Source organism: Cylas formicarius, unplaced genomic scaffold, assembly GCF_029955315.1.
Source record: "Cylas formicarius isolate icCylForm1 unplaced genomic scaffold, icCylForm1.1 PGA_scaffold_1__22_contigs__length_36826433, whole genome shotgun sequence".
Taxonomy (NCBI): domain Eukaryota; kingdom Metazoa; phylum Arthropoda; class Insecta; order Coleoptera; family Brentidae; genus Cylas; species Cylas formicarius.
The window spans coordinates 21,904,083-21,920,418 of record NW_026844264.1 but is presented as its reverse complement, the minus strand read 5'-3'; positions in this window follow the sequence as shown (position 1 = coordinate 21,920,418).

Here is a 16,336-nt window from a genome sequence, read left to right as displayed (position 1 = left end):
TTTTTATGAAGACATCCAAAACATGCATTAGTTAAAAAAAACAATCTACTGGCCGGTTCTCACATAACCGTTTCACTGTGCATCGACACAGCAATACATGCATTCGCACAGTAATATTTTTCTACTCGCTTCCTTTCTTTATAATCTTTGGGTATCGCTTTGAGCTTTAACGTATGGTGCGATAATATTTTTCGTCTGCATGCTGGTCTGTGCGTTTACCACCATATCTGTAAAAACATATGAATTATCGAAGTTGTCAGTTATTAAGAACAAATTAACACCGAATATTTATATTCCAAAAGACTTCGTTGCATGGGTTGACGCCTATAGAATAAGCTATTTACGAACCGCAATGTTATTAGCCACGGTGATACCTAAAAGGTGCTCCATTTATCCTTTTTTTTAAATTATTTCGGCTTACGTCCAAACCAAACTGATAAAGATTTATAGCTCCATTTTCGAGCAGATCTCCGAAAAATTCTCCACGGTTCGCCGCAACAGTCAACTGCTTCGGTTTTGCACCTATCTGTACCATTCTATTATTTTACATGGATTTACCTACCTTTTATTGAAGCGATATTTTAGCCCATTGTATCGTTCTAAATCTGACAGGTAGCTGTAAATATGCATTTAACCGTAAAGGCTCTTGCTGCGGTTTATTACAAGCCGAAATGTAACAGGTTGTTTTGGTAGTCAAGTTAACTTTTGTGTTCGATTTTTGTAGACTTTTTGCCTTCATTGTTTAATCCGGAGAAAGGAAGCTCGACAAAGAGCACCTATTGTAATACATATATTCGTTTTATAGATAATACAGTTTATTCCATCTGATTAAATTGGTAACTTTGTTTAGCCACCACCTCATCATATTTGAATATAATGTAGAAACGAAAAAACAAGTTAGAAGTTGTAGATAAAATAATGAATTAAAAATGATAAGCTTTGTTTTTTTTTTGTTTCTGACATAGACAACAACAACAAGCTTGGTTATCGTTTTATGATGTTCACGCCAGTAATCTACAAAAAGTACATAAACTTAGCAATCCAAATAAAACTTTAAACCATCATATCAGTAAGGAGACCGTGGCTGAATGCAGGTTATATCCGACTCTATAAAATGTGCAATGCGTTTGAGTAGATTTGGTTCACAAAAACCAAGTCTTTTCTCATTATAGATGGAATTTATTTATCTATGTTACATGCAGTATTTTTTATTTGTTTTTTTATTGCATGCGTCTATTAAAATTATAGAGATATTATTGTATCGTGGTAGTACTCAAATTTCCATCCATCTCTCTTTATCAGTTAGTATAGCAAACATTACTTTTTTCCACAGCCGTCAACTGGCTACTTCAAAACAACAACAACATGGTATTTCCATCGGATTTCAATACAGCTCTAAAAAAAATATTATAGACAACGTGAGCGCGAAATGGTTTTTGGCGCTCTAGTTGTATAAGTAAGTAACTAACTTATAGAGCCCTTGCGTTTGTTTTACAATTCTGTGAATAGCACCCACAGATAACCTTTCACACTAATTCTGGACCCCTTTAAAAAATGTTTTAGTTCCCTCAATTTTGCACAATATTTTTCGGAAACTGATGATTCACAGTAAATCAACTTAACAAATTTTTGAAAAAAATATATTGCCGAGCAACTTCGAGCGTTTTAGGTACGAGATCAGATGTTTTCGATACACGAATACTGATTTTGACGTTGGTCAGTTCCGATAGTCATGTCACCCCTCTCTCAGTCAATATATCAGTGCTGTTTTGCAAAAATGTTACCTAAAAACTTTTATAAACTTATTTAGACTTTCGTTTATTAAGCGCTTACTGCGTTTGTAACCTAAATAAAACGCGTGACTATAGTATCGTTGATAAAACTTATAATATACTATTTTAGTTTAGGTATACAGAAAATATTCGTTTATAGCAAAGATATGTCAAACATCGCGAACCACATAACCGTGTTTTGAAGAAATAAAACGGATCCGAGCGTTTCACAAAAAACGCCGACCACCTGTTCGAAAATCTCATCTGTTACTGGTACAATTAGCATACGATCGAAAATGATTTGGGATAATTATGGTACAAGAATGGTTCGATTTTGACTTGTGATAAAAATACTAGGTAGGTATCTTTCTATAGCGCTATAAAACCGGTATAAACACATTTATTTAACAGATTTTGTAAGCATAACTTATAGATTATATAGATTATAATACGGTTACCTGAAAAACCACCAGGCTTTTATTATTCTACCCAATCCAAAAGGGTTGCGGATATGCACGACACTATGAAATTCATGTTAAGGATTGTAAGGGTTTTAATATAAATTAAAATATTAATTGAAATCAAATATTTGAAAATTTACTTACATCCTTCGAGTGTGTGTGTGCCTTAAAAATAACGAACTTTGTAAATGACACAAGTAAAATACACGTAGGATATACATACTTACAATTATGTTTATGAATACTAGTTAGATCGCTGTCGCTGTCCTTGGGAACAGTTGTTATAATCTGATTACACATTTTCTTATCATCTAGTTTTAAATTCGGAATTTTTTACTATTTGAAAAATTTTTTGTTGTATCATTTTATTCCGTAGTACAAATTTTAGCATTGAATCTAGTATTTGGGTCTTTTTATATTTTTGGTCATTAAGACGACAATTTAAAAGAAATAACAACTATAATGATAAAAAGAATTGAATTTGTAACACCAAATGAGAAAGTAGAAAATATAACTTTGTTTCAGAACATTTCTTGTGCCAGAAAATGAGAACCACTTAAAATTATTCCATAAGGAATGATAATTTTGAAGTCATATTTACCTAAAGTTGTTAAAATTGTTCTCTAAATTATATCTATTAATACGAACAGATTTTTCAATAATATTGTAATAAAATCATTGAGGTTATGCCAATTGCATCATTTGTTGTTAAAGTTAAGTTTAGCGTTTACAAGTAATGTAAACAAATCCAGTAAGTAAATTATAAAGATAACGTTACTGGCAAATAATTATTGCACATCTTACAGCTCGCTCCCATTCGTCATACATTTCAGTAACATTTTTTATAGTTTCCAATTTTCAGTTACATTGCAGACAGGACAATTATTTTTAATTAAGGCAAATGTCTAAACTTTATATTATGCTTTTTTTGATATATTTTAATTCCACGTAATTCTCAAAACAATGTGTTTTAAAACTGCAGTTCGTTAACAGACTGTATTTCTCGTTTGCTCGTTAGACAATGGAAGACGACGCCGGTGGATTAAGGTATTTAGTTTGCTTGGACAGTCTGGTTCGCCGGATAATTCGAGTGACGCCACAACAATAATCCCAAATTTTGACGATGTACGATTGTTCAGCATAATGATGTGATTTGATATTAGATTTACTTAGTTACCTGTAGCGGAAAAATGATGATTAAGTTTTATCTACTAGGCTTCTGACGATTTTTTTAACACTTAAAAAAAGACATGCACCTCAGGGTTATATGATATTTTTATATTTCACACAATAACGTTAACTTTGCGCCATTTTCTTACTCCACACACTTAACTCGTTTTTCCCTGAACATTTAACGAGGCTAGTCAAACTGAAGAACTGTCATCGACATGTTGGTTGTGCATATTGCCCGTCTGAGCATTTTTTCATGGTATAACTTCAAATATTCTTGCATAAAAACAATAATAATAAAAAACGTCTGAGTTGTAGTTGTACCGTCGAGTGGCGCAGTCTAGCTAAGAATTAACTACTCTACTGAACCAGTGCGTGGCTAAATAGTACACAACAAAATTAAAAAAGAAATTGATGATGAAGTTCTATCTCAGCTACGAATTTTGAAAGCATGGATATAACAAATGCATGAGAAAAACTGAAAAAAAAGCACCCAGAAAAAATCTCTACAGAAAATTCTGCAGATGCAGTAACTCTCTTTTTTTATTTAATTTTAAACGTATACGGAAAACTCCTCCGAAACATGGAACTCCGACGATGAGGCATTGTTAAAAATTCCCTAGCCCTAAAATTCGCGCCTGAACACTATTCGTTCCCGAATCGAGAACGGAGTATCGGGATCGGTTATAACCTTTATTAAGAAAGTACGGAAATGTAGTCTTCTACGACATTTCATTCTAAGCCACCCAATCTGTTTATAAAAATTAGTTATATAATCAATCATTTTCTTAAGTCATATACAAAGCGTACACATTGGTTTTGAATTTTTTGAATTCTACACTCTGTTTCATTATCTAAAGAAAACCCCTATACAAAATTACAATAATTAAAATTTGATACCACAAGGGACTCCTAAATTTGTCTATTACCGTATAATATTTCTAATGCCGTATATGCCTTTTGAAGTATTCCTTTTAAATGTTCTTTAGAACTTAGCTCAAGTCCAAGTTCTTAGCATTATTCACGAAGCGTCCCTGTGTCATCCATCAAAATATTTAAAGCCAATAATAAAGATTTTGTACGGCTTAACTTAAGATTATGGCTTTTGGAGAATTCACTCTAAGTTTAAAAATTGTGTTTTATGTTCAGTGCCTCAATATATTTAGCAGCAACACGTTTTAAGGCATCGCTATCGAAATTTTAATAGTTTTCATAGATTCTTAAAATCACTTCTTGATAATGTTCACCAATTACATATTATATGCATAAACTCAGATAGGTTGCTCTTTAAACTTTATTTTTGATTTTTTAAATTACTAAAAAACAATTCAGAATGCTATATCAAAATATTTCCTCAAGAAAAAATCTGAGAAAACTTTAAGCTAACCTAAAATCCCAATGAAATCTCTAAAGTTAATCAGAAATTTGGATTTTCCAGATTACTTAACTGATATTGCAGCTCCCATAAGTCAGTAATTACATGCACATTACATTTAGGTATTTAATCCGGCTAAGTAAGTAACTGTTAACCAAAAAATTCGAATTTTAAACCTAGTTCTAGATAATACCCAACGTGCATTAACGTTTAGATCAGAGTGAAAAATTTATGTTTTTTATTTCAATATGGAAATAATTTAGTCAAATTTTTCAAAAAAAAATCATGTTATCAATTTTATTATTTTTTTTGTTGTATTGTTGTTATCGTGTTTATAGAATTTGGATGCTTACATTTCGTGAAGTACAAAGAAAAATAACTAGGTTTTGTAAATATTAATTGCCGAGTAGTACATGACTGTTAGTGAGTTATTGGTAAGTTATTGTTATTTATTTCCATTTTCATAATAATAAAACTATACCACAATTATGATTATTTTATATTTAACCTTGTGCAAAACTCTTGTCGTAGGTTATTGATCACCAAGTCAATTTTAGTAACACCAGGGCCCCCTTTTGACCATTGTCACCAAAACCAAACAACTCGTTCCAATTGTCAAGTAGGGTTTAGTGGATTGACCATTTATTTTATGTTTAAACAAACTCAAACAAAAATTGAGACAAAATATTTTATTTATTAAGCATTTTTCGATTCAATCTTGTGTTTCTTAGTTTTTTTTTCTCTCATACATTATACAAACTTAGTGAAAGGTCAAAGTGTTGTACCCGACTCCAAATTCTGACATTTCTATAGAGGCGTATAAGGTTAAATAAACTGACCACATTCAATGGAAGAAAGTGTTTATTTTAGTATACCTATACATTTAAAAATGCAAGTAAATTTCATCTTCCAAAAATTTGGGTAACTAAGAAGTATTTGTTTTTGGTCTGAAAATTTGTTGCTGTTATTTTCTTTACTTTTATTTTGTATTATCGAATAATTATCATACTTTTTATAAAACTTCTGGACTCCTCCTGCGTAGGTTTGTGTTGATTCGAACTAGCTAACGTTTCGCCAATCATCCTGTTGGCTTCTTCAGAGCTTGAAACTGCTGTTTCAGTCAAGCTCTGAAGAAACCAATAGAATAATTGGCGAAACGTTAGCTAGTTCGACTCAACAAAAAACGACGCAGGAGGAATCCAGAAGTTTTATAAAAAGTATTACAGTTGCCTATGGGAAGTTTCTTTGAAGAATAATTAACATCTTGAATATTTTTCTTTTGACAAAATGCAGTTTATGAAATTATTTTTTAAATACTGCTGTTTTGATTGTGGTTATTACTGCAGGAAGAGAAATATAACTAACCATAAAAATGTCAAACTGAAAATACAACAAAAACAATAAAACTGCAATTACCGTACTGGAAAATCATTTCATAAAAAAACTCTGACAATGTCAAAAATGTTTGGTACATTTTTTGTAAGATGATAACCATAGCTAAATAGTAAATTTTACTTATAACCTAATTTTACATTGTCAAATCGGATAACTAAAATGCTTTTTCCGTTAAATTATGAACGAATCGCAAGAGCTCCTAAAGTAATATGCACATAGTGTCAAAAATCAAAAAAATAATTTTACTAAACGTAATTGGTACCGACCATAATAATTATCGATAAGGCTGTGGGAACCGTCTTAAGTAACAAAAAATAATAAACAAACTAATTAATTACAGCAGCGTGGTTCGTAGAAACTAGTGTCGGCGTACAAACCGCGACAACAACAAAATAGGAACGAAACAAAGAGTTAAACTAGAACACACTCTGATGTGGAATCCAAAATGCCCGCATCAGTCGGAGCCGTGCACCGAAATCATCTTCGAATCTGAACCACCGCCAGTCCCCACTTCTGCAATAAGTAGGTTACCTCTGTGTAAATCTACAACAGGTACAGTTATTCTTCGGGAGAGGTGGGGGTTCTTCGTTTGGGAGTTCTTTGGTTGGTCCTCGATGTCCAGTATCGACCGCCTATGATGCCAAGAATACGTCGCTGGGTTTTTCTACGGAGTGCCGAAACGTCATCATCCCTGTGAAACCCACCCCCGCACGCGAGAGCTCGTTCCAACGTCCCGACGTTCATTTTTTTTCGAGATATATTTTTTGAATTTTTCGTCTTTCCTTTGAGTGGGAGCCGCGTGTGGTTCAGCATTCTTCCTCGGACTGTAACAATCGGAGTGTTTTTAATTGTTCCCATCGGTGTTCTTCGCCGTGCTCGCAGTGAAGACACTGAAGAAGAAAAGTTTGTCGAAGAAGCAGCCGACTATAAAGTGGTTCACCGATTGAGGATATAGGGACGAAGAATTGTTTCTTGACACCGAAACACACTTACGGACATACGCGAGGCGGTTGCGTGTAAAATGCTGGCGTTTTTGAAAACGAAACGAAAAAATTTTTTCAACGCCTTCTGATGGATTACGTGTCGAACGCGGCTGTGTTTTGACTTTTTGGATTTTTTTTCGGTTCACGGTACCTGTGTGCGCGGTCGTGAGGAGCGGATATTTTCTTAAGTGAACCATTTTGCCATTTTGGAATTAACAATTTTTTAGGTAAGACTCGAATCTCGAAATGTTTATGCTAAACGGATTGTTTATCTTGGTTGTAAGTTATACCAGAAGGAGCAATGACTCGCCTTGGCAGTGGGTGAAGGACGACAGCTTTATTGAAATTGTGCTTCCTTTAACTGGGCAAGCTGCTGTGTCTCGGTACGACTCGACACATTTTTAATTGTTTAAAAAACGTCGCCTCGTCCATGGTAACGTGGTTATTAAGTATGCAAGAAAACTTATTAATCGTTAACATTATTTACATGATGTCAGTGCAAGCGCTTTCTCCGCTGTTATTTTTTTAATTAAATTATGGAAAACAAAGTGTCGTATCACGTATGAACTAAATAAATTAATTTTTGCGTATTTCTACAGAGGAAAGAAATGCTTGATAGATATAGATATAAGTTATTGGCGATTTTACTGGCCAGGTTTTTGATACCGAGGGGTAAACGGAAGAGTGTACACCGTAATTCCTTTTATTACTTATTGGAATTCTTGGCGGAATTCCTTCATACAGTACACCAGAAATACTTTGCGATTTAGTCTTATACAAATAATTCATGTACAACATACAAGGTGGTTCATTAATGCTTTCACGTACCATACTAAATTATGTTAAGGTTTCTGACTACTACCTGAAGCTCCGTTAATTCTGCGATACTAGCGGAACCGTCATTTTGGTACAATTATTTGTTTCTCCAAAAATTTCTTTCTATTTTAAAAGGACCATGTTCTTATAGTCAAAATAAAACACAAAATATCCTAATCTCAAATCTTAATATGTTAAGCTCAGGATTCTACACTTTTTCAATTATTAGTATGATTTTACCAAACAATCAACAAAAAAAGGTATTTTATTTTACTGCAACAAATTTGATTAAATAATTTAAAAGTTAATGAAGATTCAATTTGAAACGAGTGTTACGTAAATATATAAATAATATACTCAGAATAACTTGATAAATTATCTCAGATACGTTAATTCAGAATGGCATAAGAATTGTGGCAGTTGATATTGAGATTCATAACATAAAAGAGAAGCAAATATCTATTTGGGTTTTCGGCCGCTGGGCTTATGCTTTATAAGTCATCTAGATTAAAGTTTGAGAAAATTTGGCTTTGTCCTTTAAAATTGTTATATCGGGTGTTTCAAAAATCGCTCCACTAATTTCTATGGTAAATAAGCAGTACCTTTTATGACCCAAACAAAGACATTTCTTGTCCAAATTAAAGTTCGGTAAATCGTTTCAAAAATAATACTAAAATTTTGCGTCCTCTTCAGAGTCTTCCTAAAAGATGCGTTTTCGGACACATGTTTATTAACGACACTATAAAGTTGTTTTTGAATGTTTTATTTGCCCTTAAAATTAGAAATCGTTTTTTAAAACACCCTGTATAGATACAAAATACCTAAAAACGTTAAAAACATTTGCGTCAATAACTGGTTTACAATAAAATTACCATATGGTAGATATGATAATAATTATTGAAAATGGTGGCGAAAAGCTAGTTGGCACAATTTATTAGAACTGAAATAAAATTAAACAAACATTTAGTAACATCATATGGAATATGAACTTTTCATTTTTTATAATTTCAAATATTTAGTATAGGTATGGGAACTTAATAAAAAGTTTATATATAATAATATTTAACATTTTAAAAGACAAAATGTATGCTTTGCGTTTGGTTTATAAAAACGTCTAATGGTAATCTGATTTACAAGCAATTCTTAAAGTATGGGGTTTGTCGTCTAATCGACTATCGATCTCTCCTAGTTCAGAAATGCGGCATGCTAGGTTCAAACACATTTCAAATGAAAATAGTTATTTTTAAAATTAATTAGTTTCTTCCAGTCAGTAAAACCTTGCATTGCGTCACGCGATATCGAATTAAAAATTACAGAATAGTTATATTAACAAAGGATGTAAACGATCTTTAAAACGTACTAAGAGTTCAGTGTTATAAAATTGTAATATACAAAAAAAATCAGCAAAGAACATTTGTTGTAGATTATTCATAGCATTCTTAGTAAATAATTTAAAATTGTACATTATTATTTTATTAAAGTACTTATATAAATCTAAGCATTGCATATTAAATGGCTTGACCGGTATTATTAAATTTTTAATTTAAAATGTTTTTATTGTAACTTATGTGCAATATAATTTAAAAAATATATGACATATGAAATTTCCTTTATGTGTTAAACAAATTTAAGTTGAATGCTGCCGTATTACCGAATATTAGGCAGGTAATTTACATAAGATTTTCAATTTGGGGAGGTAATTTAAAACATATCTACAGAACAATTACCGTTAGTAAATTACGTTAAAATCGCCAAGGGTAATAAAATATCGTCTCAACCTAATAGTAGAATTATTATCTGTAGGCGCCAGTGTTAAATATTGGAGAATTAAAACAGTTTAGTCTTGTAATTACGAGAATTGCAATCTACAACACCTACAACAATTTTTGCTGCACTTGTACTTGCACTTTTCGTTATTTCAGACTACCTTATCAATAAAAATGTCTTACTTTATTAATAAATATTGAAGTTTATTACAAGAAATTATAGAAATATATACAAATATAGTAAAAGATCATCATTTTCTTCAAATTTTCCTTTTCGTAGCGTATTTTAATAGTGAAAATGACAAAGAAATACAGAGAATGAATTAAAAATGTACAATTACAATTACTAAATTATTAACAATAAATAAAAATGCCCATGATTTTCACATTAAAATTTTATTCTCATCTGTATATTATGCGCAGTGCGATTTCCTATTTCCTTTATTTCTAATCTGTTGTATTACTAGTCTTTTCGGAACGGCAAAAATCCAATACGGGGTTCATGAGAATAATTAAAAATGATGATGCTTTAAGAAAAACGAAATGCCCGGCCCTAAAGTATTTTTAATTTCGCCAAATGTCATAAAGTAAACAATAGGAATGTTTTCAGATATTTTTCCTAACATTTTTAAAAAAAATCAATACACCACTATATATTTTACTATTCCAGAGAACTTACAATTTGAAATATTCGGTAGGCAGCTATATAAATATATCCATTTGCAACTATTGTGCTGTTTGTAATTTAATATTTGAAGAATCGGATAATATTGCTCGTATTTCAGCATAGAAGACAACAACATGGTGCGATTTCTAATGTTTTTAAAAATATCTGAAAAGAATAGTTAATCTTACCAACAATGTAGAGCGCAAAATATATAAGTCTAGGACGACTGAAGTATTTTAAAAGGCCTTTTATCAGGATACCCAGAGAAATAATGGGAATGACGAAGTCCCATTAAGAATATAAAAAAGAAACTCTTGGCTATTCAACAGAAAGAAAACATGTGTATCTTAATATCTCGCGCCAATCAACTTTAAAAATAGAAAATAACAAATAGAAATAAAATGAATGTTATATTTTACGCCTTCGCAGGATTGTATAGTGCCTAATATATCAGTAAAAATTTTTTCTTAGATTTGTTACATTGAAATACGTATGGGATGAATAATAGGCCACTGTCCATCTGATATTGTCTTTGCATATAAATGCATCCATTATTTCTTGTGCTAAGTGCCTCATATCCGCAGACTTGTACTTTTTACGACCATAATTACATATTTGATCAATTTTTGCGACAACTTATGCAGATATTACCAACCTACTTTCTCCGACGGAAAAGCCGTAAAAAATTCGTAATACCTGTAATAAATATATAGTTATACGAATTTGCCAACGTGAAGAACGTTAATAATTATTGTTCCCAAAGGCTGACCCATTTAATGAAGGAATACTTTTGAATCCATTGAAACTTAAAATTTAGTTCAACTGAAGAACCCGAGTTATTTGTCATTCTGGTAAACAAACCAAAACTTGATCCTAAGTTTTAAGCGACAGAAGGAAACATGAAGTTTTAAGCAGATTTCACGCAGACTTTTGAAAAAATTTCATGATCAAGATAAATTGTTAATTTTAAATCGTTTGCCAATGCACCAAATAGACTCATAATTTTTAAACTTTTCAATCGGTAATGGTAGCGGTGATTGATAGACATTGATGACAATCACACTGGCCGCAGGAAATTTTACAAAAATTTATTATTCAAATGTCTTGACGGTTTATTTTGGAAAAGTTTGTTTGAGTGCAAGAATAGGTTTTTAATCGTTAAAAAATCCACGGAAAATAGGAAAATAATAGTCATGAGAAAGGTTGTAGGTGTACACCCAGGTAATCTTACGTTATTGAAACATTTAGAGACTTTATTTTGAACTTCTTCAGAAATTTATTAGCTTAACCATAAGTTACTGCATATCTTAACACATTATGTTCAAAAAAGCGTATCACAACAAAAGTCCCTAAAATGTAGCTGCATTTCGCCAACGCCAATGGTCACCAGCAAAATATTCCTAGTTTTATACGAAGCGGTGTCGAAATAGTGTTTGAAGTAAGCATAATTGCGCATTGTTTCAGTTTTAATTGTTTGTCATCGTTGAACAGAACCTGAAGATTATTAGAGCGTCACGTCAACTAAAGAAGGTTTTTCTGAGTTTCTTTGCAACCTGTCGCCGCGCTGCTGGCGTTGTGAAAAATATTGCCGGTTCACACAAAACTGTATTTTCGGTATTTCTGCAAAATAAGGTGAACGTGACACTCACTTTATGGTTTATTTTGTATAGCGTTTGTTCAGATCATTCGTGCGTAAAGTTCGATCGAGATTTTAATAATAAATCGGATATTTTTGACTATACGCATCGAAAGCTTTGAATTAGTCAAATGATCAGTTCGCATAGAACATTTTTAACACTATGTATATACGAGGGCAGCGCCAAAATTTCCCGGCCTGAATATGAAAGAAACAAAGTAGAGTAACAATTTTTTTTTTTCAATATAATCCCCCTTAACTTGAATACACTTATTACATCTCATTATTAACAACTCAATCCCTCTGAAAATATATTCTTTTGATTTGTCTGCAAAATGAGCTAAAACAGCCTCTTTTAATTCAACTTCGTCGTTAAACCGCCGTCCACGTAAATCCTTTTTCAAATATCCAAACAAATAATAGTCGCTGGAGGCCATATCTGGACTATAGGGAGAATGATCTATCTGTTGGAACCCACACTCTAAAATGGCAGCTTGTGCAACACCAGCAGTATGGACAGGTGCGCTATCGTGCAAAAGACGCTCACCTATGGTCAGTTTTCCTCGACGTTTTACACGTATTGCAGTCTCGCAATTTATGTAATAATGTTGCGTAACATTTACCATCGACAGTGGTGTTAGTTTCTTTAAAATCTATCAAAAGAATTCCTTCGCAATCCCAAAAGATCGTGCCCATTACCTTTTTTGTTGACTGGCAGACTCCGGATTTTCTTGGAAGTGCTTCACCCTTACGACGCCACTTCATTTGATTTTTTTTTCGATAGTTTCTATCACAGGCTTCGGTTCCAACCCACAGAGTTCCAAAAAAGACCGCGCACACTCGACACAGCGTTGTTTTTGAATAGCCAAAAGGTTTTTAGGAACCCATCTTGCACTAAACTTATGCATACCTAAATGATCATGAACACTTGAATCAGAAAGCTTAGTAATTTCTGAGATCTCCTTGACTTTTAAACGTCGATTACTCAATACCACCTCTTCCACAAACGCAACAATATCTTCCGTTATGACATCCACTGGTCGACCAGTTGTTGAATGAATGAATCATATTCAAGGAACTCCTGCCCCATTCGAAAACGTTTTGCCCATTCTTTCACTACAGAATACGAAGGAGTACTTTGGCCGTATACACCATCTAGCCTTTTTTATAATTTTAGATGCTAACCCTTCTTTTGTCAAAAACTTTATGACTGCTCTATACTCAATTTGCGTTATTTGCGACATTTTTTCGGACACGTCTTGTTTAAAATGCTGTCAATAAAAAACTATTTGACGCAAGACTTCATTTTTTTTTTCGAAGCCTACTAAGATATATATTTAAAAAAAGACAAAGTTTTATCGTGATACTGGAGCTGCATCTATGTCAGGCCGGGAAATTTTATCGCTAACCTTGTACATTTAAAAAAGTTGGTGCGAACATATAGCTTTTAGAAATATAGAGCTTTTGCGTATGGCGATAATGCAACAATGCAATGCTTGAAGCCAACACCGAAAAAATGTTGACAGGGGACATTCAATGTTCCTCCTCGAATCAAAACGCGCTTTTAACCAATTTCAAAAGATAAGACCATGCACGAGTGATAGAAGAAATCAACATGTACTATAGTTTTAGTTACTATTAATTTTTGGGTACGCTAAGTGACGTGTGAAATGATCCTCAGAACTGCATAATTTGTTGTTATTCTAAATTAGGGAGTAGAAAAATTTTATTTTGTTTAGTTTTATTCAATATGGAAAGGGCTTCATCTAAATTGTCGCTTCTAGGTTACACTCAAGGGTTATATTTTACAATCCTTCTTTCGAATCATAAATTTAAATCAGGTCAGATAACGGTCCAGCAGTAAAACTAACCCGTCACTCCATGAGCTACAAAAAATATGAAAATGTCACTGCTAATAATTTTTCAAATATACACCGCAAAACTAGGGCCCCCATAAATGTTATGATTTTATATTTCTGGACTTTTGGTTTGAAAAACGATACCTGAAGCAATAAAGGGGCAATTTTAATTGGCAGAAAAACTACTCGACTCAATATACTGTTTGGGATTTATTGCATAGATTTTTTTGGGACCTCTGGGAAAAAGGATTGAACGTGTTTTGGCAACTCCTTGGCTGTGACATACATACGTCCAACGGTAGCTACCTGTAAATATTTTCACTTCAATATTTTGATAGTCCAACATTTATTGATCAATGCTATTTAGATTTTTTTTTGAGCAATAAATGTTCAAGAATTTTAAAAGCTACCAAGAAACATTTTTCTATATAATTTCGCTCACCGAAACTGGCACAATTCAGAAGAGTTCCTGAGGCAGTTTATTTTTGATACCTTCCTAAGTAGTAAGTAAAGTAATTTTACATATTATTCGTAATATCCGGTAATTACGCGATAATTAATTAATATAGCCCTAGCAAAAAAAAGAAGAAAAAATTGGTATTATGGCGTGATAATTTTAATTTTAGATTCTATTACTTTGGTTAAGGCAGTTAAAAGAACATTCCTATTTTTATTAGCGATTAAAAAAAAATATTAATAAATAATAAAAAATATGCAGTATTAAAAAATCTTAGAAAGGGTTAGTTTTTAGAATTATTGCTTTAATAGTCCATCCATATATTTTAATGATGGAAAAACTTAAAATTAACTTGGGTGAATTTTAATGTGTAAAGCCATGTCGCTATTTGGTACGCTGATTTTAATTAGATAAAAAGAAGAAGCTTATTAATTTTACAAATTTAATTCACAACTTTTACAAATTAAAAACTGTAAGGAAACTTGGGTGCTACTACGTAAAGTTTGACCTTTTTTAGTTCGTTTTATATAAGCGGTAAAAATAAATAAATAAATAAATATATATATATATATATATATATATATATATATATATATATATATATATATATATATATATATATATATATATATATATATATATATATATATATATATATATATATATATATATTCTCACGTATTGATTCACGGATGGAAAAATGTGTTGACACTATATTCCGGGATATCATCCGTTCGCTCGTTGAACTCCGACTGGAATCCTGCATCCGACTGGAATCCTGCAAATCTTGCATCCGACTGGAATCCTGCAGACGTTTCGCCAAAATCTCACTTGGCATCTTCAATACTCGCGCTCCGAGTGTATATATATATAGAGTATACATATATATATATATATATATATATATATATATATATATATATATATATATATATATATATATATATATATATATATATATATATAGGGTGTCTCAAATTATTATACTTACACCATTAAATTCTACGTAATGAGACCTTTCGGGAATTTGTTTATACATACCCAACAAAATTTAGAGCAAAATTTGTATATGTGTACATTTTCGATGAACTTCCCTATAAGTCTGAAACTATGTGTACAGACTTTTACTTGGTATATCAATTTCATCCCTACATCCACTTATCCTTTCTCTCACAAATAATAATTTATTATTAGATATAACCAGTTCAACTTCGACTTCCGACACTTGGTGTAAGGATTGTTTCATATTAACGGAGACCATAAATTCCATTCTTCATTCAGTCAATCCGATTTTGGTGTTTTGTGCTGCCTAATAACCGCAAAGCTATTACACAAAATATTTGGTTTAAAATCGGAGGCATGTTATAGAAATAAAAATTAAACGTTTCACAAGATAATAAGAACAAACAAGCGTAAAATCTATTCGGGAGAATTTCGCAGTATACAATGTTATTGCAACAGCGGACACTATTGTGTTTTTCCATATTTCTACGTTTTATTGCTGACTTAAATATCTATTGTTATATCGGTGCCATCGCAAGTAAATGGACATCAATAGAAATAACGTTATTATGGTTATAAAATTTAGAATTAAAATATTAAATGAAATAAAATTATACTTACAACGATTTCATCTTGATGACACTTTATTCATATTTATTTATATAAGAAAATAGAACAATTGTATTCGAAATGAGAAATATTTACGATAAATGAATATAACAAATAAAAAAAATGTAATATAAAAATGTATAATCAGTATTTCAGACGACAGATGCCATGAAAAATTTTAACAAAATAATCTCGTTTATAAAATTAAATCATTTAAATGCCAAAATAAATTTATAATCAGAGGCTCCACATTTATTTGTCTATGAGTATATTCGACATATATACTTTTCTGAAATATTTAAGTTTTTTTTACCTTTTTTAAACAATTTTAAATATTTTTTGAATTATAATATTAATTTTGGTTAAGT